At 40.9% G+C, this 26,985-nt stretch overlaps 1 protein-coding gene across 11 annotated transcripts in view; it reads right to left on the reverse strand.

Annotated features, from left to right (window-relative positions):
- Positions 1-26,985, reverse strand: part of LOC105496910 (scaffold protein involved in DNA repair) — a 477,476-nt gene that overhangs the window by 85,801 nt on the left and 364,690 nt on the right. The window lies entirely within an intron of this gene.

Here is a 26,985-nt window from a genome sequence, read left to right on the forward strand (position 1 = left end):
TATCTATCTTGGCTCCCACCTGTTCCCCTCATAGAATCTGATAGTCCTTGCTACTCCCACTCATCTAGGTATCATTTTTCAAGTCAAACTGAAACTCCATGTCTTGTATGAAGACTTCTCTTATTCTCATGGTGTAAACAATTCTTTTTCCTTTTTTTCTTTGCGTTAAAAAGTGTTTTCTTTTTTTTTTTTTTGTCTTTTAGTTCTCATCACATTTACTATGTATTATAATAACATGAGGAGATCTTTTCTCTCTCCTGGAAGTTTCTTGAAGGCAGGAATCATATTTCTTATTCCCTATGTACCTGTCAGAGTCCTTAGCTCAGAGACTTATGCATTATAGATAATATATGCTTGTTACACCAAGTTGAGTTAATCAACAGGCATTTATTCACCCTTCATGGGGAAAAGGGACATAAGACATAGTTCCTGCCCTTGGGGACAATATGAGGTAGTTCACAAACCAAAATATATATTGCTACAAAGTATACAAGTGGGAAAGGAAGAACTTAGTGAAGTTGTAAATTAGGACAAGAACAATGAAGGAAAAGAGAGAGCAAGGAAGGAGGGATCTACACTAAGAAAGTTTATTGCTCAAAATGTGCCATCAGCTCAGCATCCCTGGGCACACTGTGGTCTTATTTTCTCTCATGCATTCCCCAACTGACTACCAAATGAGCAGCCATTTGGTATTCCCACTTTCCCATGCCCATTCATCACTGAAACCCGAGGGGCCAAGGGTTTCTAACTGGGTATAGAGTAAGGAACAAGACATGGGCCTGGAGATGCAGGTTTTGGTGGTACCATGGGTAATTTAGTGTCCTACAGCTTCCCTTAGGCCACCAAAGGGCATGTTGGCCCACACAAGAGTCACACAGGCTTTCAGAGGCAGAGTTCTTGGAGGGAATAAAGCCTGTAAACCCTGAGGCTCCACTCCATGGAATGGATTAGCATCCCTCTCCTTAGTCATGAACAGTCTAAGGAGAATGAGAAGACAGTTGCTCATATAGTCTTCAGGCTCTATAGTTCCAGTGTGGGACTGGGCCAGAGTCTAATGAACTGGGTGAGGTGGGGGTAAACCACTACTGTAGTGGGCCTACTGGCACAACAGGAAACACAGCGTTGAATCATCCTTAGGGGATTCGCTTCTGAATCAGGGTTTCACATTCTAAGCTGACTGACCGGCTTGGAAACCAGTCCTGTCTAATGCAATGGCTTATAAATCACCTGTTTTTGTGAAGTATGCATACATGTTCTACCTGCTCTGACCCTACCAAATAAAAAAACAAGCTGCCTTGGCAAATGCATACACATACAAGGCTTTCTTCTTTTTCAAATATCAACGGTAATTTTGTAAATTCTGCAATCCTAAGAAAACCTGTTTTAGGAACAGTATCACTGAGAAATATTAAATTGTTTTGATACATTTTTCAATGAAGTAATTTCAAATTTGAAGACTAACCATATTCAGTTTACTGTACTTAAGACAGCAGACAACGGCCACTTTCAGAAGACAACTCTAGTTCTCAGAGAGAAGGAAGGTTCCTAGGTAGAAATTAGTTTTGTTTCCAGCCAGCCCACCTTGGAACTGCCTGCCGTGCCCAGCTGACGTCCTCCTGCTGCCTGCTCAGCCTGCTCTTTCCACTGGACCTGGGTGCCCAGCAAAACACAGCCTCTAGGATTTTGCTTTGCAGTGGTCACCATGTAACCTAGGTGTATCTCTTCCCTCTCTACACACTGGCTCCAAATGCTCAGTGCAGTCTCTGCTGGGAGCGTATGTCACCCTCTCTTTCCTGCCAACCTTTTGAGAAAGTGTGGGCCTCACAGTTCCATTTGACTGCCTCCTACTCACTTTTCTGATCATTTAAAAAAGTTTTTATTTATTTAATTTCTGACCCTTATTTATTTTTTAAAAATTTCAATGGCTTTTGTAGGTACAAGTAATTTTTGGTTACACAGATTAATTGTATGGTGTTGAAGTCTGAGATTTTGAGGTTTTAGTGCATCCATCACCTAAGTAGTGTACAGTGTACCCAATAGGTAGTTTTTTTATTCTTCACCCTCTCCCACTCTCCCCCATCTGAGTCTCTGCAGTCCATTATATCACTTTGTATGTCTCTGTGTGCTGGCAGCTTAGCTCCCATTTCTAAGTGAGAACATACAGTATTTGGTTTTCCATTCCTGGGTTACTTCATTTAGAATAATGGCCTCCAGCTCCATCCAAGTTGCTGCAAAAGCCATTGTTTTGTTCTTTTTTTATGGCTGAGAAGTATTCCATGGTGTGTATAGTGATTTTTTAAAATCTACTCATTGTGTGATGGATGGTCACTTAGGTTGGTTCCCTATCTTTGTAACTGCGAATTGTGCTGCAATAAATAATATGTGTATAGGTGTCTTTTTTAAAATAATGATTTACTTTCCTTTGGGTAGATACCCAGCAGTGGGAATGTTGAATCAAATGGTAGATCTACTTTTAGCTCTTTAAGGAATCTCTATACTGTTTTCCATAGACCTGTACTAACTTACATTCCCACCAGTAGTGCATAAGCGTTCCCCTTTCACCACATCTGTTCCAGTATCTATTGTTTTTTAACTTTCAAAATAATGTCCATTCTTGAGGGGGTAAGGTGCTATCTCACTGTGGTTTTAATTTGTATTTCCCTGATAATTAGTGATGTTGAGCATTTTTTTTTCATGTTTGTTGGCCATTTGTAAATTGTCTTTTAAGAAATGTCTATTCATGTCATTTGCCAACTTTTTGATGGGATTACTTGTCTCTTTTTTCCTTGCTGATTTGCTTGAGTTCTTTGTAGATTCTAGATATTAGTCCTTTGTCAGATGCATAGTTTACAAATATTTTCTCTCATTCTGTGAGTTGTCTGTTTACTCTGATGATTATTTCTGTTGCTGTGCAGAAGCTTTGTAGTTTAATTAGGTCCCATTTATTTATTTTTTTGTCTTTGTTGTAATTGCTTTTGGGTTCTTAGTCATGAATTTTTTGCTTAAGGGATGTCCAGAAGAGTTTTTCCTGGGTTATCTTCTAGAATTTTTATGGTTTCAGGTCTTAGATTTAAGTCTTTGATCCATCTTGAGTTGATTTTGTATAAGGTGAGAGATGAGGATCCAGTTTCATTCTTCTCCATGTGGCTTTTCAGTTTTCCCATCACCATTGATTAAATAGGGTGTCCCTCCCCTAATTTATGTTTTTATATGCTTTGTTGAAGATCCATTGGCTGTAAGTATTTGGCCTTATTTCTTGGGCTCTTTATTCTTTTTCAGTGGTCTGTGTATCTACTTTTGTATCAGCACCATGCTGATATAAGGTAACTATAGCCTTATAGTATAATTTGAAGTCAGGTAACATGACACCTCCAGGTTTATTCTTTTTGCTTACTATTGCTTTGGCTATTCAGGCTCTTTTTTGGTGCCTATGAATTTTAGGACTGTTTTTTCTAATTCTGTGAAAAATGATGTTGGTATTTTGATATGATTTACATTAAATCTGTAGGTTGCTTTGGGCAGCATGATCATTTTCATGATAGTGATTCTTCCAATCCATGAGATGAGTCGTGTTTACATTTGTTTCTATCATCTATGATCATTTTCAGCAGTGTTTTGTGGTTCTCTTTATCTTTCACCTCCTTGGTTAAGTATATTCCTAGGTATTTTATTTTTTGCAGCTATTGTAAGAAAGACTGGGTTCTTGATTTGATTCCCAGCTTGGTCATTGTTGGTGTATAGCAGTGCTACGATTTGTGTACATTGATTTTGTACTCTCAGACTCTGCTGAATTTGTTTATCAAGTCTAGATGTCTTTTGGAGGAGTCTTTAGGATTTTCTAAGTATACAATCATATGAGTGGAAACAATACCAGTTTGACTTCCTCTTTTCTTATCTGGGTGCCCTTTAATTCTTTCTGTAGCCTGATTGTTCTGGTTAGCACTCCCAGTACTACGTTGAATAGAAGGGTGACAGTGGGCACCCTTGTCTTGTTACAGTTATCAAGGGGAATGCTTTCAGCTTTTCCCCATTCAGTATGATGTTGGCTGTGGGTTCGTCATATATGGTTTTTATTACTGTGACGTATGTCCCTTCTATGCCAGGTTTGTGGAGGGTTTCTATCATAAAGGGATGCTGGATTTTATTGAATGCTTTTTCTGCATCTATTAAAATGATCATATGATTTTTGTTTTTATATTTTGTCAATGTGATGTTATCATATTTATTGACTTGTATATGTTAAACCATCCCTTTAAAGTTTTTAATCTCAAGTTTACTAAAAAGTTCTAAATACAGTAAAAATCATGTTTTTTTTCCCCTGATTTGAGGGTAACTTCCTGACATGATACCCCTTCATTCCCAAATACTTTTGTGTGTTTTTCCTACAAATAAGGACTTTTTCCCATATAACTGCTCTACAGCCATAAAAGGAGGACATGAATCCTAATCTTCCCTCCATCTAATCTTCCTACTCACTCATGTTTCACCCATTGCCCTGGTAATGTCCTAGAGCAAAAGGAGATAGTTCAGAATCGGGCTGCATTTAGTTATCATGTCTCTTAATACTCTGCAGTCTGGAATGGTTCCTCAGTCTTTCCTTGACTTTCATAACCCTGACATTTTGTAAGGAAACAGTTCAGGTATTCTGCAGGGTATGAACCCTCATTTTGGGTTTGTCTGATTTCTTCTGATTATGAGATTCAGTTGATGTATCATTGGTAAAAATAACACAGAAGTGATGCTGTGTACTATTTTTTGTTTGTTTGTTTGTTTTGCATTCTTTCCACTTTTTCTTAAGACGGGCTCTTTCTATGCTGCCTAGGCTAGATTACAGTGGTTATTCACAGGAATGATCATTGTGCACTACAACCTCAAACTCCTGGACTCCAGTGATCCTCTCACCTCAGCACCCTGAGTGGCTGGGACTATAGGTTTGCATCCTGGGCTGGCTTCTAATTACATTCTGTGTATTACAATAATTAAATTCTGTGTAATTAAAATAATTACATTATTTTAATTTGTCCCGATACTGATGATGTTCACTTTTGAAAACTTAAGGTGATATCTGTCAGGCTTCTCAACTATAAGTTACTCTTTTTCCTTTTGAAGTTAAAAAACATTATGTGGGAGATACTGTGAAACCGTCTAATATTCTATTCCTTATCAAATTTCCAATTCATTCATTTTCTTAAATTCTTTTTCATTTTTATTTTTCATTTGTTTTTATATCAGTGTGACTCATGGAGTCTTACTGAATGGTTTATAATCCATAACTATCTTTTATTTTGATGCATGAATTGCCCCAGATTTGGCTAGTTGGGGACTCTTTCAAGCTAGCTTTGGTGTCCTTTTTCTTTTTGATGTCCCCATCATTCTTTGAGAACATTCTTACTTTCTAACATAACAAGATTTCAAGGCTCATCTTGTATTTTCTCTCATCCAAATTTGGAATCAGCCACTTTGCCAAGTCCCTTCAGGTATTTAAAAGCTACTATCTGGCACTAGGTGTGCTCATTGCTACTGATGTATCACTGTCCCAGGGCCTCTTAGAACAGCTGGGAAGTGTGTGCACATATACACCCTCTCACACACACTGACTTCTATTCATTCATCCATCCATCTTGAAAATCATGAGTTTGTACTACCCTAATTCTGATCAAACATGACAGGGTTCATTTTACTTTTCTTCCTTTTGATATTTGTGACTCACAGGTCCCTCAACAAATTCAACATGTTTAAAACAAAACACATCATCTTCTCAGCTTTCTCCAACTCTGTTCTCCCTCCTGATTTTTCTGTCTCATTAATGGTACCACCATTCATCTTGTTGCCCAAACCTTAGAATCCTTCTGGATCCCTCCCTTTTCTCCACCTCCCACATCCAATCAGAGTGCGAAGTTGAATTACCTTTCTACCTCTTGGATATCTCCAGTTCTACACCATGTCTTTATCCACCAGCTTGCCCTAATGGAGGACTCAGACTCTCTTGCTTCTCACATAGTCATTTAGAATCACTTCTGCAGGGGTTCCAGAATTTCTAATGGCTTTGTATCACACGTGGAAAAAAACCCAAAGGCCTTATTGTCATGGCTTTTTAGACCTCCTCATGATCAGAGTCCCAACCCTACCCTACCTCTCTGACCTTCATGTATGTGATGCACAGAAACACTGGCCTCCTTGTCATTCCACAAACATGCCAAACAGATCCCTTCTTGCATCCTCAAGTACCAGATCTCCCTGCTGAGATGCTCTCCCTACACATTTATATGACTTACCCATCTCCATTCAAGTATTACCTTCTCAGTGAGGCTTTCCTTGAGTCTTACGTAAAAATAGCAGACCTCCACCTTCACTGTCCCTTATCTTTATTTGAAGTTGTAACCATCATTTCTTTCTTTCTTTTTTTTTGAGACAGTCTCACTCTGTCACCCAGACTGGAGTGCAGTGGTGCAATCTCAGCTCACTGCAACCTCCGCCGCCTGAGTTCAAGCGATTCTCCTGCCTCAGCCTCCTGAGTAGCTGAGATTATAGGTGCGTGCCAACACGCCTGGCTAATTTTTGTATTTTTAGTAGAGATGGGGTTTCATCATGTTGGCCAGGCTGGTCTCGAACTCCTGATCTCAGGGATTCCACCCACCTCAGCCTCCCAAAGTGTTGGGATTACAGGCGTGAGCCACTGCACCTGGTCTTAATTTCTTACATTATATCTATTGGTCTGTGGCCAGTCTTCCCCCAAATAATGGCAGTTCCAATGGTGTATGGATTTATTTATTTATTTTGGCTCTTATTTCTTGCTGTATCCCTAACACCTAGAACAATGCTTGAAACGCAGTACGCACACAATAAATATTTGTTGAATGGATAAATGTTTCAGCATGGTCTTCTTAATTATATTACACAGTGGCTTCACATTATATCATGTTGTATGTCATATTCAATTAAATAATTCCCCTACACTGACACTTAGGTTGCTTATATTTTCCCCATTATTATAGGTATTGCTACCATGAAGAGGAACAGTGTTGCTTTTGTTATGTGTACTTTTTTAGTTTTCATGAATTAAATTTCTAGGGAGTACTGGATCAAAGAGTATAACACTATTGCTATATATACTGCTTTCCAAAATATATATAATGTCTAAAAATTTCAAGATAAATAACTATATATAAAGTCCTTTCATTTTTCTGAATAATATATATGACTCAAAATTTAAAGGTATATGGTGACGTTTCCCTCCCTCCAGCTCCCATCCTTCATCTTCTAGTTCCCAGCTACCTCTCACAGATAATCACTGTTACTTGTTTCTCACATATGCTTCTAAAGTTTCTCCCTATATATTCCAGGAATATAGCCCATTTCAAGCATCCCACCATTCCTTCAATGTAACCAATGTCACATATTTTTCTGTGACAGTTCATTCAGTGTTTCCTCATTCTTCTTGTAGTCACATAGAGAGCTGCATGGTATTCCACTACAAGCATGTGCCATAATTTTTAATTTCCTAATGCTGACCTTTATGCCATTTCCACTTGCTATCACAAAGAATGGGGCAAGGAATAAGCTTATATTTCATATATACACAAGTATATCTGTTGGATAAATTCCAAGAAGTAGAAGTGCTGGGTCAAAGAGCTGACCTGTTAAAAATTCACACACACACACATCTGTATATACACATGCCAAGGTGCTCTCTCTGGAGTGGTGACAATGTACTCTCCCTCCACCAAACGAAGAGTGTTTATTGCCTCTCAGCCTCACCAAACAAAAGTTACTAAAATTTTAGATTACTGCAAAATTGGTAGGGGAAAAATAATAGTGTTATTTTAATTCATTTTTTTTAAAATCATGAGACATTGAGCATATTTTCCTTTTATGAACTCTGTATGCATAACCTTTGCCCATTTTTATACTGAGTTGTCAGTCTTCCCTACTAATTTCTATAAGTACCTCATGTACTAGGAAGAGTGGCTCTTTGTAATACAAATTATACATACATATTCTCGATTTGCCATTTAACTTTTAATTTTGTCATGTGGGCTTAATTAATACTTTCTTTTGGATCCATGGATGTTGAATCACAGAAAAAACTTCCACCTCAAGATACTTCTCCCACTATTTCTTCTAGAACTTTTACAATTTCAGTTTTTATGTTTAAATCTTTGATTCATTTGGAATCTATCTTGGTGTAAGATTAAAGTATAAATCCAATTCATTTCTTTTTCCAGATGGCTAACCTATTGTCCTTACCCATTTATTGAATGGTTCATCTTTCCCTATTGATTTGAAATGTATGTATTTATTAACTAAATTCCTGTATATATTTGGGACTCTCTATTCCACTGGTCTATCTACTACATTAAGGTGAAAAAAATCCTTTAACTTAAAATTAACCTTAGAAAGTGGCTTTCATTAATTTGTTTCCCATAGCTAGATGTTATTTATCTTACGATGTTTCTATAAAGACTAGAGAAGATAATTCCTTCCTGGGTCCAGTGCCTGGCCGTCACGTGCTTACCTCTCTCCCCCATTGTAAGCACATATCCAATTCGACTTCTTCAGCTTGGAGTCTTAAAGGTCTCCACTTCAACAAGGCCATCACTAGAACTCTGGCCTCCCCCAGTCACCCCTCACCTCAATAACCACCATACCACCACCAGTCCAACAACTTCACAGTCATCCTTGAGACCCCACTTCCTATCATCCCACATCCAATTTTTAGCTGGTACTGTAAACCATATCTCTAAAACAGACCCTGAACCTTTCGCTTTTCACCATAAGCACTCTGGTCCAGGTCGTCAGTCTGACCTGGCTGGATTTTTGAAATGGCCTAACTTGTTTCCTGTTCCTACTCTTGTACCTCCACATTCCATTTGATCTGGAGCAGCTGATGTGATCTTTTCAAAGCACAGATTGGATCACATGTATCTCATGCTGAAAACCTTAAAGGCTTCTCACTGTCCTTGGAACGAAGTCTGAACTTCTGGCACCTGGCTCTTCTCTGTGCTAAGCATCTGTCTCAGCCCCTGGGTTCTCTACATCCCAGGTACACTGGCCTCTCCTCTGCTCCTAGAACACACCAAGTCCATCCTTTTCTTTGCAATAGCTGGTGTCTTTGCGTGGAAAGTGTGTCTCCTGGAGCTTTTCATGGCTGACTCCACTTCATCCGTTAGGTTTCACCTTGAAGCTCTCCCTCCTCAGCTTCCCCTCACTGCTCATTCCAAGGTGACCTTGATGCTCCTACCCAGGTTACTCCATATCATGGCACACAGTGTTATGTCTCATAATAATTGGGAGTGCTTTTTTAGCACTTAGCATTTACCATGTACCAGGACCTGTTCTAAGTGCTTTGTGACTATTATCTCATTAATATATCAATCACATAAGGAGATACCATCATAACCTCCATTTTACAAATGAGAAAAGCAAAGCATAAGGTAATCTGTCCAAGGTTACCTGGCTACAAACCAATTGAAAATGATCTTATTTACTTTATTCTGGAGAGCTAGCCCCTTGTCTGTTTTGTTCATTGCTCTATATTCCTAAACCCAACATGAGGAGGTGCTCCATAATTTTGTGATGCCTAGCAAGCACTCAGTAAATGAAGGTAACACGGTTACCTCATCATCACAGAATGTGCCACATGAAACACCTTGCGTGATAGTGGGGCACAGCTAAGAAGGAGAGAGACCTGACATCAGCTTCCATTCAGATTTATGCAGTGCTTGGCTGTCCTACCTAACCCTCCCTGCCAGGTATGTAAGTAAGGGGATGCCTAGGGAGGCAAACAGTGGAGCCTGCAATCCCCAGGGCCCTTCTTCCTTGATAAACACCACAGGACTGGCTTGGCCATGTGGCTAAGCTTGGGTGTGAGGTGGAGTGACTGCTAAGGACCAGCCACCAGCACTCCATCTTCACAGCAGCCAGGACAGACCGAGGGTGGAATGCAGAGGTTCCAGGACAGACTGAGGGTACAGCCCATAGGTTCCAGAAATGTGAATACCATACCCTATGCCTCTGTTGACAATGTTTAAACAGTGTGTAGTTAAAAAGCATTTACATGTCACTAACTATATGAATGACCTCAAAAAGGTGTATCTAGTTGAACAAAACATAACATAAAAAGACCCAATCTCTAGTAATATTCTACAGTCATGATCAAATATAGCTGAATTTCTATTTCATGAGGGCAGGAATGAAAGTCTTTCCATTTTGAATAATAGTGTTCATATTAAAGCTTTTGAATACACAGTTTAGGTTTTTCATGGCAAATGCTTTTTTGTGTATATAATATACATAGGAAATATTCCACTAACTATTGAGTTGCAACTTTCTCTAAAACAGAAGTTGCAGTCAGGCACAGTGGCTCATGCCTGTAATCCCAGCACTTTGGGAGGTCAAGGTGGGAGGATCACTTGAGCCTAGGAGTTTGAGATCAGGCTGGGCAAGATGATGAAACCCCATCTCTAGAAAACAACAACAACAACACTAACCAGGTGTGGTGATATGTGACTTAAGTCCCAGCTACTCTGGAGGCTGAGGTGGGAGGATCACTTGAGCATGGGAGACTAAGGCTGCAGTGAGCTGTGATTGCACCACTGCACTCCAGCCTGGGTAAGAGAGCAAGACTGTCTCAAAACAAACAAACAAAAAATTAAAATAAATAAAATAGAAGTTGCAGTTATAGAAGTATGGCAAATACTACAGAATGCAGACTAGATGGTAAAGAATTATACCTATTAATCATCTGAATATTACAAATTTTCAGACTTTAGATATGGACTGAATTTGACTTAAAATACATTCAGTTAAAAAAAAAAAAGCACCCCACAGTTGTGTAGGTATTATTCATGTTTTAAGGCCTTTATAAACCTCGACAGTTATCTAGGTATAAGAAGTTAGCTGAGAAGACTAAATATACTAACAATGATTTCAATGCAGTAGAACAAAGTAGAATCAATTAAAATAATCCAGATTCAATCCATAAGAGTCCATATGCTAGAATCCATATGTATGATTAAGATCTTTATAATTTCCCAAATTTGAAAAATATTGCAATATCTGTGCATGTTCCTGCCTTCTATCAAATCCCATTTTTTTTCCCGTTTATTTATTTAGAGACAGAGTCTCACTCTGTTGCCATCATGGCTCACTGCAGCCTTGAGCTCCTGGCCTCAAACGATCCTCTTGCCTCAGTCTCTCAAGTAGCTAAGACTAGAGCACGCGCCATCATGTCCCGCTAATTTTTAAATTTTTAGTAGAGATGGGGTCTCACTTTGTTGCCCAGGCTGGTCTCAAACTCCTGGCTTCAAACAATCCTCCTGCCTCCCAAAGTGCTGGGATTAAAGGGATAAGCCACTGTGGCCAGCCCACAGTTGCTTTTCAACCTTTCCTAAAGTTTCCTCTTTTATTGGTGAGCTTTTTTGAATACGAAAAACATTAACACTTTAAAAGAGTTTATGACAGGTCCCGAAGAAGTCAGCGGGGCTGTCCTGACCTATAAATCCTGGGCCTCAGAGTGCAGGTTCACTCACTGGCCTCACATAGCAAGCACATGTCAAATTCTTTTTTATTTTTTTTTGAGACGGAGTCTTGCTCTGTTGCCCAGGCTGGAGTGCAAGTGGCGCGATCTTGGCTCACTGCAACCTCCGCCTCCCGGGTTCACGCCATTCTCCTGCCTCAGCCTCCTGAGTAGCTGGGACTACAGGTGCCCACCACCAGGCCCAGCTAATTTTTTGTATTTTTAGTTTAGTTTTACTATGTTAGCCAGGATGGTCTTGATCTCCTGACTTCATGATTCGCCTGCCTCGGCCTCCCAAAGTGCTGGGATTACAGGTGTGAGCCACCGTGCCCGGCCACATGTTAAATTCTTGACCCACAAAGTCACTGCTCCGTATACACAGTGCCCACCTTCACAGCATCCTCACCCAAGGCCTTCAATGCAAATCCTTGAATGCCAGGGCTGCTCCCACACATGGCAGAGCGCACTCTGGCTGGAATACCATGCCAGGGCCCGAGGCTCTGCACAGCTCTGTTGCCACTGTTAGTCCCCATCAGGATGTAAGTAGGTGAAGCGTACCTTCCCAGAGTGCTGGCTTTCTTCCCTCTGCTCAGTTCACCACTGAGCACCCAGAAGTTTAGGGAATTCAGTGTTGTCTCAACTAGTTCTTATGCATGGTAGGCTGGGTAAGATGTAGCAGTCAGCTGGGCTTCTGTGTCAGGCAGTATGTGGCCAAGTTTCCCTGCTTCAGTTGGTCTATCCCTTGAGTGTTCATCCTCCTCCCTTGAGGCTGCAGGGGAACCCAGCAGCACTCCAGTCACATGTGGCATTCCTTCATGCTTGTGTTAGTAACACCACCTTTTACTTAAGTTTCAAGAACTGTTAAAGCTTAGCATTATTACTATAAGTACTTACTACCCACTCTCATTAAACATATATTTGTAATGGCCATACTGTTTTAAAACGTCTCATCTACAGTAGGCACTCAAGTAAATGCATCGAATTGAATCTTGCTTGAGATTTAGAGCAGGAATCAGTAACAAATCTTATATCACAGAAATAAAAAATATTCAAAAATAACACAAGTTCATGCTTGGATACAGCAAGTAGTACAGAGAAAAGTCAAAATTGATTCGTCTGGCTGGGCACAGTGGCTCACACCTGTATCACCAGTGCTTTGGGAGGCCAAGGCTAGAGTATGGCTTGAGGACAGGGGTTAAAAATTAACTAATCTTATTTATTTAATTTCTTAGTGTTTGCAATATCTATTTGCATTAAGATTTGCTTATTTAAAAACATTTTAAAGTATACCTCAAATATGCATACCCTTTTCAGCATCTAATTAAAAATTTCCTTTTAAAAATCACAGCTCGGCCAGGCGTGGTGGCTCACGCCTGTAATCCTAGCGCTTTGGGAGGCCGAGGTGGGCAGACTGCCTGAGCTCAGGAGTTCAAGACCAGCCTAGGCAACACAGTGAAACTCAGTCTCCACTAAAATACGAAAAAAAAAAAAAAAAAAAAAAAAAAGCTGGGTGTGGCAGTGTGTACCTATAGTTCCAGCTACTTGGGAGGCTGAGGCAGGAGAACTGCTTGAACCCTGGAGGTGGAAGTTGCAGAGAGCCAAGATCACACCACTGCACTCCAGCCTGGGCAAAGGAGCGAGGCTCTGTCTCAAAAACAACAACAAAAAACAAACAAAAAATCATAGTTCAATGGTTGTAGTGCATAGCACAAAATTTTATACTTTTAATACTTATTACCAAGTAATACATATAAAAATATTTGGACTTTGAATTCTTTTAAAAAGGCAGAACATTAAGTTAAAGTACAAAACATTTTTTCCGCACGCCACCCTCTATCTTTTTATATGCTACATTCTACAGCTAATGGCATGCTAAAATGAAATTTTAGGACTGTGGGACTTTGTTGTTATTCTCTGCTTTGTTCATATGTTTTTACTTCTCTCTTCCTAAGAGTTCTTTCTAACTCTTTTGGTGGATATGAAGGAGTCCAATCGTCTTCTATGGGCCTTCCTAACTCCAGAGGCCAGACAGCACACTCTACCCATCTCAGGTTCCCCTGTGACTTGGGACCTGTTAATCAGAGCAGAGGGCCTAACTGTGCTACTTCTGCCAGCAGGCATAACATTAACAAAAGACCTCAGGGTGTTGGCCAACAGCTCTGCAGCATTAAATGGCAGGAATGGGGCATCTAGTGTGTTGATTCAGCTTGCAGCCCACACTAAGTGGTTCGAAAGCTAGAAGGCAACAGCTTCGGGGGTCATGCAGTTCCCTTCTGTCGGCTGTGGCTCTGGGGATGCAGGTGAGCTGACTTGCCATATTTCTGGTTGTATTAATAGAAGAGGCAGCAGCTTCCACAGCAGTGTTGCTTAAAAGTCACTTAAAATCCATTAATAAATCTCTCTTTTTTTTTTTTGGTCACCCAGGCTGGAGTGCAATGGTGCAATCTTGGTTCGCTGCAACCTCTGCCTCCTGGGTTCAAGTGATTCTCCTGCCTCAGCCTCCCGAGTGGCTGGGACTACAGGTGTGCAACAGTAAGCCTGGCTAATTTTTGTATTTTTAGTAGAGAGGGGTTTCACCGTGTTGGCCTGGCTGGTCTTGAACTCCTGACCTCAAGTGACCCACCCGCCTCAGCCTCCCAAAGTGCTGGGATAACAGGCATGAACCACCTCACCTGGCCAATAAATCTCCTGTTTAAGTTGGATAGTAAAGATTCGTCACTGAGCCTGACACATTCAATATGTAGTCGAATATGACAATTCCACATCCAACATTTGATATGTGGAAGTGAAGTTATAGGGTAAAGGAAGGCCAGACACTCTTCCCTAGATAAATCAACAACTACAACGTAAAAGTCATAAACAAAATCATGAACAATTCCAACAATTTGGTGTCCATTTTTATCCAGAAATAATGTATCTCTCTGTGAGACAAGTGAAATAAGGAGTGAATCATTTCACTTACCTAGTCTAGAAATCCCTAGAGAGCAGACTTAATTAATTTGCTACACTGAGGTATTTTAATATATATTCATTGTTATGACTTATGCAACAAAACATTTTTTATAATGTGTGAAGAACTACAGAACTTCTCCATGGGAGTCACACATACAACAAAGGAGTGCACATGGATGATTCCACCTTCCCTCCCATGTACTGTTAGTGTCATTTTACCAAAGACAACCATAACTAGAACACTCCTTAGCTAGCATACCAAACTTTTATAAAAACAGAAATTCTGAGGCTAAAAGAAAGCTTTTACTATTTGACAATTGGTAGTTAAAATACTTAGTTCCTATCTAGCCAAACAATATTTTAAGAAGTATTTGAGAATGCACATTCTTTCAATACCATCATCACTGATCATAGAAGCCATGGTATCTAGGCACCAGAGACTCATAAAAAGAATGGTGAATCATTCAGAGAGCCTTATTTTGAATAGGAACCGTTCATGCAGATGATATCCTGAAATGATTTAGATTATGTGATAATGCTGGCATGTAGTTAAGAAGCCTGGAGAGGAGATAAAGGAAGAGTGAGGCCCATCAGGGATCTGGAATGGCACAGGGAGTTACTGAGAATGACAGAAGTCCTCACACTATCTCGTCCAGAAATACTTCATGAAGGCAGTAAATGATAAAAATATTGTCTGTGGAGATAGGATACCAGGGATACTGAAAAATGAGCGAGAGGAAAGAAATAGCAAATTAGTAAACAACTAAAGTCTATGTATAGAACAGTTTAGAGAAAAGGACTTTGTCCTGGGGCTATAGAAGCTTTCCCAGTAGCAAGAGTTATATATCAAACATTCCACAACAGAGCATTCATACTTCTAAAGTCTCTATCTGGCCATGACTACCAATGCTAGTATCAACTCTATGGTTTAAAATGCATTTGGGCTGGGTATGGTGGCTCACGCCTGTAATCTCAGCACTTTGGGAGGCTGAGGGAAGAGAATCTCTTGAGTTCAGGAGTTTGAGACCAGCCTGGGCAATAGTGAGACCCCGTCTCTTTTTAAAATAAATAAATAAATAAATTGCACTTGTATTTCCTTCATCTTCTTGTACTTCTTGGTACCTAATACCATTCTTGAAAAAAGGGAGCCAGGTCTCCTTGGAAAAATGGCTGATTCCGAGATGAGCACAGAAAATATACAAGATGAGCCTAGAACATCTTATAGTGCCAGAGAGTAAAGAAGTACTCAAAACAAAACAAAACAGAACACTCAAAATTATGGGAGTGTATCAAAGGGATATAGACATCAACTGAAATAACTCCAAGGGAAAGAAAACTGGAACAATCTGAGCAAAAAAATAAAATAGTATTGGATTACAACTCAAAGTGTAAAATAAATATGCACAAGTCCATAGTGATATAAATAATTGAAAAAAAAAAAAGTAGAGAAGAGACAAATCTCACATGCAGAGGAATTCCAAATAACGGCTCCACCATCACAGAAGGGGATCAGAGCTCTCTGTTTCTCAGATGTACATTGTGTATGATGGCTTCCTTCCAAAGACTTCAGGATGGAAAGGAGGAAAAAGTACAGTAACTTCACAGTGCAGGAACCTGACAAGTACTACCTCAGCCAGGGGATCAAGGAAAGCATCAACAGCAAGAACTCGTGTTGACAGTGTGTACACTGGATATGACATGATGAAAACTGTACTTTATCATGTGGTCTTCCTCCTAAGAACACATAACTCACATAACTCCAATCTCATCATATGTAATAAATCAGACAAATTCCAGTTAAGGAGATTTCTTTCTTTTTTGAGAAAAAGTCTTGCTCTGTCACCCAGGCTGGAGTGCAGTGGCACCATCTTGGCTCATGGCAACCTCTGCCTCCTGGGTTTAAGCAATTCTCCCACCTCAGCCTCCTGAGTAACTGGGACTACAGGTGTGCACCACCACGCCTGGCTAATTTTTGTATTTTTAGTAGAGAAGGGATTTCACCATGTTGGCCAGGCTGGTCTTGAACTCTGGGCCTCAAGTAATCCATCCCCCTTGGCCTCCCAAAGTGCTGAGATTGCAGGCGTAAACCACTGCACCCAGCACAGTTAAGGAGATTCTACAAAACACCAAACACTCCTCAAAACTGTTAAAGTCATAAAGAAGCCTCAAAAGTTGTGACAGCCAAGAGGAGTCTGAGGAGACATGGCAACTGAGTATAATGTGGTGTCCTGAATGGGATCCTAGAGCAGAATTAGGTAACACTAGGTAAACACTTAGGAAATGTGAATAAAGTACTTTAGTTCATTAAAAAATCACATCTACGTGCTTTCCAAAAGTAGAATATATTTGTGTTGGACATACTATTTGAGTCTACGTCGACAAAGGTAAACGTCTGTCAATTCCAGCATCCCTCACCCTCCTGCGGAGGCCCCTGGTTGAGATTTGGTAATCAATACCCTCAGAAGGAACAGTACTCTCATGACAGGCATGATTATCTTACTGTTCTGTCACTAGTAAATGTTTCCAAATAGCTGCAATTTTAGACAATCTCTTTCTCTTTTTTTTTTTTTTTTTTTTGAGACAGGGTCTTGCTCTGTTGTTTAGGCTGGAGTGCCGTGGTATGATCATGGCTCGCTGCAGCACTGAACTCCCAGGCTCAAGTGATCCTTACACCTCAGCCTCTCAAGTAGTATTTTTTTCTTAGAGATGTGGTCTCACTATGTTGCCCAGGCTGGTCTTGAACTCCTGGGCTCAAGTGGTCCTCCAGTCTTGGCCTCCCAAAGTGCTGGGATTACAGATATAAGCCACCTTGTCAACCAACTATCTCATTTCTTAGTACAGGCATACCTTAGAGAGCATGTTTGGTTCCAGACCACTGCAATAAAGCAAGTATCACAATAAGGCAAGTCACACACATTTTTTGGTTTCCCAGTGCATATAAAAGTTATGTTTACACTATACTATAGTCTACTAAGTGTACAATAACATGTCTCAAAGAGTACATACAATAAGAAAACACTTTACTGCTAAAAAATGCTCATGACCATCTGAGCCTTCAGTGATTTGTAATCTTTTTACTCATAAAGGGTCTTGCCTCAATGTTGATGGCTGCTGACTGGTCAGGGTGGTGGTTGTTTAAGTCTGAGGTGGTGGTGGCAATTTCTTAAAATAAGACAACAATGGGCCGGGTGCAGTGGCTCATCCCTGTAATCCCAGCACTTTGGGAGGCTGAGGCGGGAGGATAATGAGGTCGGGAGATCGAGACCATCCTGCTAACAGTGAAACCCCATCTCTACTAAAAATACAAAAAAGTAGCCCGGCGTGGTGGTGGGTGCCTGTAGTCCCAGTTACCTGGGAGGCTGAGGCAGGAGAATGGCACGAACCCAGGAGGTGGAACTTGCAGTGAGCCGAAATGGCACCACTGCACTCCAGCCTGGGCGACAGAGCAAGACTCTGTCTCAAATAAAAACAAAACAAAACAAAAATAAAAACAAAAACAAAAAACAACAAAAAGATAACAATGATGTTTGCTGAGATGACTAACTCTCTTTCATGAAAGATTTTTCTATAGCATGCGATACTGTTTGACAGCATTTTAACCACAGTAGAACTTCTTTCAAAATGGGAGTCAATACTCTCCAACCCTGCCTCTGCTTTATCATCCATGTTTATGTAATATTCTAAATCCTTTATTGTAATTTTAACAGTGTTCACAGTATTTTCACCAGGAGTAGATTCCATCTTAATAAAATACTTTTTTTGCTCATCCATAAGAAGTAACTCCTCATCCCATTCAAATTTTATCATGAGATTGCAGCAATTCAGTCACATCTTCAGGCTCCACTTCTAATTCTAATTTTCTTGCTATTCTACCACATATTCAGTTCCTTCCTCCACTGAGGAAGTTCTGAAGTCCAGAACCCCTCAAAGTCATTCATGAAGGTTGGAATCAACTTGCAAACTCCTATTAATATTGAGATTTTGACCTTTTCCCATTAATCATAAACGTGGTTTTTTAAAATTTTAAATTCAGGGGGTATATATGCAGGTTTGTTACACGGGTATATTGCGTGATGCTGAAGTTTGGGCTTCTAATGATCCCATCACCCAAGCAATGAAAGTACTATCTGATAGGTAGTTTTTCAAGCCTTCCCTCTGCGGTTGCTTCCCTGCTTTTGGAATCCCCAGAGTTTATTGTTCTCTTTGTGTCTGCGTATACACAATGTTAACTCCAACTTATAAATGAAAATATGTGGTGTTTGGTTTTCTGTTTCTGCATTAATTTGTTTAGGATAATGGCGTTCAGGTGCATCCACACTGCTGCAAAGGACACAATTTTGTTCTTTTTTATGTTTGCAATGACTGTTTCTAATGGCATCTAGAATGGTGAATTCTTTCCGAAAGGTTTTCAATTTACTTTGTCCAGATCCATCAGAGGAATCCTTGTATATAGCAGTTATAGCCTTACGAAATACATTTCTTCAATTACTCCTTTATCCATGGGCTGCAGAATGAATATTGTGTTAGCAGGCATGAAAACAACATTCGGGCCGGGCGCGGTGGCTCAAGCCTGTAATCCCAGCACTTTGGGAGGCCGAGGTGGGCGGATCACAAGGTCAGGAGATCGAGACCACAGTGAAACCCCGTCTCTACTAAAAATACAAAAAATTAGCCGGGCGCGGTGGCGGGCGCCTGTAGTCCCAGCTACTCAGGAGGCTGAGGCAGGAGAATGGCGTGAACCCAGGAGGCGGAGCTTGCAGTGAGCCGACATCGCGCCACTGCACTCCAGCCTGGGCAACAGCGTGAGACTCCGTCTCAAAAAAAAAAAAAAAAAAAAAAAAAAAAAGAAAACAACATTCGTCTCCCTGCACATCTCCATTAAAGCTCTTGAGTGACCAGGTACATTGTCAGTAAGCAGTAACATTTTGAAAGGAATCTTTTTTTTTTTTTTCCTTTCTGAACAGTAGGTCTCAACAGTGGGCTTAAAATATTCAGTAAACCCTGTTGTGAAAAGGTGTGAGGGCATCTAGGTTTTGTTCTTCCATTTATAGAGCACAGGCTGAGTAGATTTAACATTATTATCATTACTGTTTTTCTTTAGAGACAGGGTCTCACTCTGTCGCTCAGGCTGGTGTGCAGTGGCACAATCACAGCTCACTGACTTGAACTTATGGGCTCAAGTGATCCCCTTGCCTTAGCTTTCTGAGTAGCTGAGGCTACAGATACACAACATGATACCTGGCCAGCTTTAAAATTTTTTTGTAGAGATGGGGTCTCACTATGTGACCCAGGCTGCTCTTGAATTCCTGGCCTCATGGCATTCTCCTACCTCAGCCTCCCAAAGTTCTGGGATTACAGGCACGAACCATCTATGCCCAGCCCGATTTAACATAATTCTTAAGGTCACTAGGATTTCTGGAATGGTAAATGGGTATTTGCTTCAACTTAAAGTCACCAGCTACATTAGTTTCTAAGAAAAGAGTCAGCCTATCCTTTGAAGTTTGATGCCAGGTATTGACTTCTCCTCTCTAGATATGCAAGTTCTAGATGCCATCTTTTTCCAACAGAAGGCTGTTTTATCTGCATTGAAAATCTTTTGTTGAGTGTGGCTATCTTCATCAAGTATCTTAGGTAGGTCTTCTGGGTAACTTGTTGCTGCTTCTCTATCAGCACTTGCTGCTTCACTCTGCACTTTTATGTTATGGAGATGCTTCTTTCCTTAAACCTCATGAACCAACTTCTGCTGGCTTCATACTTTTCTTCTAAAGCATCCTTACCTCTCTTAGCCTTCACAGAATTGAAGAGAGTTAGGATCTTGCTCTGGATTAGGCTTTGGCTTAAGGGAATGTTGTAGCTGGTTTGATCTTCTATTCAGACCACTAAACCTTTTTTCATATTAGCAATAGACCCATTTTGCTTTCTTATCATTTATGCATTCACTGGAGAAGCACTTAATTTCAAGAACTTTTGCTTTGCAGTCACAACTTGGCTAACTGCTTATTTTATTCTTTTTGAGACGGAGTCTTGATCTGTTGCCCAGTCTGGAGTGCAGTGGCACGATCTCAGCTCACTGCAAACTCTACCTCCTGGGTTCACGCTATTCTCCTGCCTCAGCCTCCTGAGTAGCTGGGTCTACAAGCGCCCGCCACAACGCCTGGCTAATGTTTTGTATTTTTCAGTTGAGATGGGGTTTCACCGTGTTAGCCAAGATGGTCTCGATCTCCTGATCTCATGATCTGCCCGCCTCAGCCTCCCAAAGTGCTGGGATTACAGGCATAAGCCACCATGCCTGGACAACTTGGCTGTTTAATGCAAAGGTCTAGCTTTTGATCTGTCTTGGCTTTTGACATGCCTTCCCCACTAAGCTTAATCACTTCCAGTTTTTTATTTCGAGGCCACCAAAGAGGGAGAGAGATGGAGGAACAGCCAGCTGGTAGAAGAGTCAGAACACACACATTTGCTGATTAAATTTGGCATTTAATATAGGTGTGGTTGGTGGTGTCCTGAAACAATTACAATAGCAACATAAAAGATCACTGATCACAGATCATCATAACAGATAATAATAATGAAGGAATTTGAAATACTATGAGAATTACCAAAATGTGATAGAGACATGAGGTGAACACATGCTGTTGGAAAAATGACACTGATAGAACTGCTTGATGCAGGGTTGCCACAAACCCTCAAGTAGTAAAAAAAATGCTCTATCTGCAAAGTGCAGTAAAGTGAAGCATAATAAAGTGAGCCATGCCTGTATAGCATTCACAAATTACTGCAAAGCTTTTCTGACTAAAGTTCTCTACATATAAGGAAATAGTTACCTCTGTGGGTGGGTTTCCTTATCCAAGGCTACACAAAAAGCCAACATGTATGTCTGCCCAATTTTCACCCACTGGGAAGCAGGTAAGCATGTCAGCTTTCTCCTTCCTCCCAGAGTTCAGAAGCACCTTCACCCAAATATCCTCTTCTTAGGGTAATCTGTTCTTTTTTTATTTTTTTAGAGACAGGGTCTTGCTATGTTGCCCAAGCTGGAGTACACTGCCTATTCATAGGCACGATCATAGGGTACCACAGACTCAAACAACTGCTTCAAGTGATTCTCTGACCTCAGCTTCCTGATAGATGGGACTACAGGTGCCACTGCGCCTGGCAAGGGCAATCTGTTTTTTGATGCTTGGTTATAGTTCTTCCACAGTTTGTTTATTTTTTTAAAATTTTGAGGGTACATAGAAGGTGTACATATTTATGGGGGTACAAGGGATATTTTGATACAGGCATACAACACTTAATAGTCACATCAGAGTAGATGGGATATCCATTACCTCAAGCATTTATCCTTTCATTGTGTTACAAATAAGCCAATTTAATCTTTTAGTTATTTTATTTATTTATTTATTTATTTATTTATTTATTTATTTATTTTTGAGACAGAGTCACTCTGTCACCTAGGCTGGAGTGCAGTGGCGCGATCTCGGCTTACTGCAACCTCCACCTCCCAGGTTCAAGCAATTCTTGGGCCTCAGCTTCCCAAGTAGCTGGGATTATAGGCAGGTGCCACCATGTCCAGCTAATTTTTCTATTTTTTTTTTCTTTTTTTTTTTTTTAGTAGAGACAGGGTTTCACCATGTTGGTGGCCTCCCAAAGTGCTGTGATTATAGTTGTGAGCCACTGCACTCAGCCTATTTAACTATATCTCTGTATCTCTGGACCCATTAACCATCTCCCTTTTCCCCAACCCACAGTTCTTTTTAACTGACAACACAGCAAATTTTAGGACTCTACTCTCAAGAAAAGTGTTACTTGATCATACAAATACTTTACTGGGGCCAGGTCATCAATCATTACAGCCAGATATATGAGATGCACTGGTGAAATCTGGATGGTGAAAAACTTTCTCCAGCTGTTCAATTCTCCATTCATTTCTGTGGCGGCAGTACACTACAAAGCAGAAAACAAATGTTCTGTAGAAGCTAAGTCAGCAAAGGTTGCCTGGCCCAGGCGTGAGAGGATGGTGCGGGTACAGGCTCTGAGCCAGGGGAATAGGTTGCACTGCTCAATGACAGCTCGTCTTCCCACTCAGCCATGGTGGGCAGGAGTACCACAGCCAGGCCTGGGCCAGGTGAGCAGGGTGTCCTCTGGCTCTTGGGCAGTGCAGTGCATGATGCTAGAAAAACACAATGGCTTTAATGAACACCCTTACTAATTTCAGGGTCTCTAAAGAGTGGAGGTTTTCCACTGGAGGAATTCAGTGAGTCAGAATATTGAGTTTCCTTTCTCATTTTTGTATTTGGAAAAGTTCTTTTTTCATTTTTTTTTAAATTTGTTTTTTGAGATGGATTCTTGCTCTGTTGCCCAGGCTATAGTGCAGTGGCATGATCTCGGCTCACCACAACCTCTGCCTCCCGGGTTCAAGCCATTCTCTGTCTCAGCCTCCTAAGTAGCTGGGATTTACAGGCACCCGCCATCATGCCCGGCCAATTTTTGTATTTTTAGTAGAGACAGGGTTTCACCATCTTGGCTAGGCTGGTCTTGAACTCCTGACCTCGTGATCCACCCACCTTGGCCTCCCAAAGTGCTGAGATTATAGGCTTGAGCCACCATGCCCGGCTCATTGTTTTTAAAGTTGCATTCAGGATCTAACTAGACAGGACTCACGGTTATTATTATTATTATTTTTTTGAGACAGGGTCTTACTCTGTCACCCAGGCTGGGGTGCAGTGGCATGATCTTGGCTAACTGCAGCCTCAATCTCCTGGGCTCAATCCATCCAACCCCCTCAGCATCCAGAGTAGCTGGGACTACAGGCATGCACCACCATGCTCAGCTAATTTTTTATATTTTTGGTAGAGATCAGGTTGTGCCATGTTGCCCAGGCTGGTTCTGAACTCCTGGGCTCAAGCAATCTGCCCACCTGAGCCTCCCAAAGTGCTGGGATTACAGGCAAGAGCCACCACACTCAGCCTCAAGGTTATTTTTAACTTATTACGTTCATCATGCTGTTTTCAAGCGATAATACTGCCCTGTACTTTGAATATACCTAATAAACATTAACTGAGGGTGATGAGGAATGCAGTCAGTAAACAGTATCTCCCACCCCCACTTCCTGAGTGTCTGCCCAGGTTGCCCATGTTGGTCTTGAACTCCTCACCTCAAGCAATCCTCTTGTCCTGGCCTCCCAAAGCTACCATGCTGGGTTTTTTTTTTTTTTTTTCCAATCATTACCATATCTAGTCTTCAAAAAGAAAAAACCTAAATCTTTCCATATCCTTTGTACGCATCAGGTGGCATGGCCTGGAGGCCCAACAGCATCAGGCGAGAACATTCTCCTTGGTTCATGGCCCTGTTGCTTCTGTTGCCATCCCCCTCCTATGCAGAAGACTGTAGTCCTTTCCTGGTTACCCACACAGTCAACAAATGCAGGAGGTGACAAGGAAACACTTCCATTGACTTCTTTCCTTCATCAGAGTCTCAGATGACTGGCTTTTTGTTTATAAAATAATATGCAAATAATATTAATTTGCCTAACTCCTGATCACAGACACTTATCATGACAGCCAGGTTTCTTACAAGTTAAGTTGACAGATAAATGCTCATGCCTCAAATGAAAGTATTACTTGTATTTTTCAATTCTGTACTAGTGGTGGTTTCCATTAGAGTGAATGAGAATAATTGTTTTTATGCTGTTACCAGTGTTTCCAAATGGTCACTGTTCTACTAAGCATAGAATGTGAAATAAGTTGGATGCTACATTTATAGAGGCAAATTGCCTCATGCCCTTGTTGGCTTGAAGGCGCAGAGGCAGACAGACCTGATTTCAAGTTGCAGCTCAGCCTGGGAGCTTCTGCTGCAGGCCCCTTGGCTGTTTCTTCTGAGCAGTGGGGAACTCACCCACCCTTGGAGATACCATCCTCTCCAGAACTGCTGTGCAGCATGCCCCTGAAAGGCCAGCTACTGGAGATTTTTTATGCTTTATTCATTAATTCCTCAAAAAAAAAACAAGACTAAACAAAAGACAAAAACCAGGCACTTGGGATCTCGCAGTTTCTCAACCAAGCTGCCTTCTTTTCCCCTGAGTATGTAACTGAAATGCTATGCACTGGGAATGAGGACCATTAGAGTTTGCCGACATTCTTTGGCTAAGAACAAAAAAAGGTTTTATGATTTCAATTTAAAATAAATATTATAGAACAGACTAGAAGATAATATGCAAAATAATTTTTTTTTTTTTTTTTTTTTTGAGACAGAGTCTCGCTCTGTCGCCCAGGCTGGAGTGCAGTGGCCGGATCTCAGCTCACTGCAAGCTCCGCCTCCCGGGTTTACACCATTCTCCTGCCTCAGCCTCCCAAGTAGCTGGGACTACAGGCGCCCACCACCTCGCCCGGCTAGTTTTTTGTATTTTTAGTAGAGACGGGGTTTCACCATGTTAGCCAGGATGGTCTCGATCTCCTGACCTTGTGATCCGCCCGTCTCGGCCTCCCAAAGTGCTGGGATTACAGGCTTGAGCCACCGCGCCCGGCCAATATGCAAAATAATTATACAGGAAGCAGAATTAGAATAATATTTCTATTTTTGCAAATTTTGAAACCTATAATGGCACTATATTGAGTTTATCATTTAAAATTACATGAAAAATACTATGAACCAGGCTGTCACATTATTTTATGCACAAGACGGGCTGTGAGTGCAGTGAAAGGGTGTGAGGTTGAGCAATGTTGCTTGTATTTTGAATTTTGCCAAGCCTAGCCCAGGCCTGGGTACCATGTGTTAACTCTCAAATTTCAGAGTAGGCGAAACTGCAGTTTGTTAGAAGAATATGAAATGGTAGTTCAACTCAGTATTTCACTCTCAGTAGGGTGAACCACAGTACAGCACATGTCATGATTAAATTAAAACGTAAGTATTTTTTATAGTACATAATGAAAAAGGTTGTGAAGAACATGTTTCCTAGCCACCCCTCCCCCCGCCATTTCTCTAAAAATAGTCCATTCCAGAGGGTTTAACTGAAAATATGTTCCATTTGGGTGCTGGGGAGGGGGATGCGTGTGCAGAATTCTCTTTTACATCTGTGACTCCTGCAAAAATATCTGGCAGTACATTCAGTTCTATGTCTTCAAGCCTCGCAGGGCCAATTTTAAAATATTATTATAAATGCTCATAGTTATCATCACCTAACTGATCTAAAGCAGTAAAACTGTTAGCCTTTTGGTTTTCTCAGACCATCCCGAGGTAAGGGTTGAATTCTGAATATTGGTCTCATTAGAAAGATTTAGTTTGTTAGACAGTAAATTTCATTATAAATGAAGGAGCTGTCTCACTGGCCTTCCAGAAAATAAACTACCATTATAATTTGTATGTTGATTCTCTGAATTTCTGGTGAATAGTGAACTCTTTGAAGAGTCAAATAAGAATTCTTTATCAACTCTTCCTTCCTCTTTTATATGTCCCAAATAAATAAAATCTAAATCTGTTTTAGAGACACACATTTCCTCTTTCACCATTTTCTCTGATAAATTTATTGTGATGATTCATAAATCCAGTACTTTTCTGTGTTGCTTTTTAGTTTGAATATATTCAGTAATATTTGTGTGGTTTTAGAATTCATTTATTAATGCATGCAATATGCAACCACCAGAAGGGAAGATCCAGTTGACTGTCAATAAAGCCTCAGTTCTTTGAAGAACTGTAAATTGACCCTTAGACAGATTTTTCTAAAAACCTATTGTTATAACCGAGGGCACAGAGAATGCAAAGTCTTAAACTAAAGACTGCAATCTTTCTTTTCCCCATTGTTACAAAGCCTTGGGGTAGTCACAAGTTTGGGTCTAGGGTGCCCATCTGCCCACTTCAGAGTCAGAGGATCATTGGGTTGCCTGAGGCAGGGCAGAGACTTGGAAAGAGAAAGGGCTTATTTTCTGCCTCTACCATCCAGTGCCTACATGAACTTTGGGAGTGGTCAGAGATGAGGGCCTCAGCCTCTTCATCGCTGTCTCTCTCTGTCCTTCCCTCCGAGGCCCTCATCCTGGCCTCTGCCTGCCTCTTCCCTCAGGGTGCTGGGGGCTGTTGTTGAGTTCTTGCTCTCACAGTCTGTAGGCTGCCCTTTAAGAAGGCCTGGGATTCAGTGTGACAGGGTTACTGTGACTTCTGCCCAGGTTGTAGCTTTTACTTTCTTGAGTCAACAGGGCATAATAAATGGATGTCATCTATATCCCACATGAACAAGAACCAGGCACGTCAGATCAGCCATATAGGTGCATGGTAAGACCACAGGGGGCTACAGGTCATGTGGTATTTTCTGAGTAAGGAGTTAGAACATTTGACCTATGCACACCTGTAAAGGCTGGGATGACAGCCAAGGCCAATGTGTGGGTAACTGAGACCAGCTACAGGTCCTCTTAAGTCCTACTGCCCTGGAAAGGCCAACTATGCTTCTCAGAAGGCAGCTTCAGATCGCCCAGGATGGATGAAGGGAACTGCATCTATTACGTGGACAGTAAACAGTAGTATTTATAGCA

Source organism: Macaca nemestrina, chromosome 8 (genome assembly GCF_043159975.1).
Source record: "Macaca nemestrina isolate mMacNem1 chromosome 8, mMacNem.hap1, whole genome shotgun sequence".
Taxonomy (NCBI): Eukaryota; Metazoa; Chordata; class Mammalia; order Primates; family Cercopithecidae; genus Macaca; species Macaca nemestrina.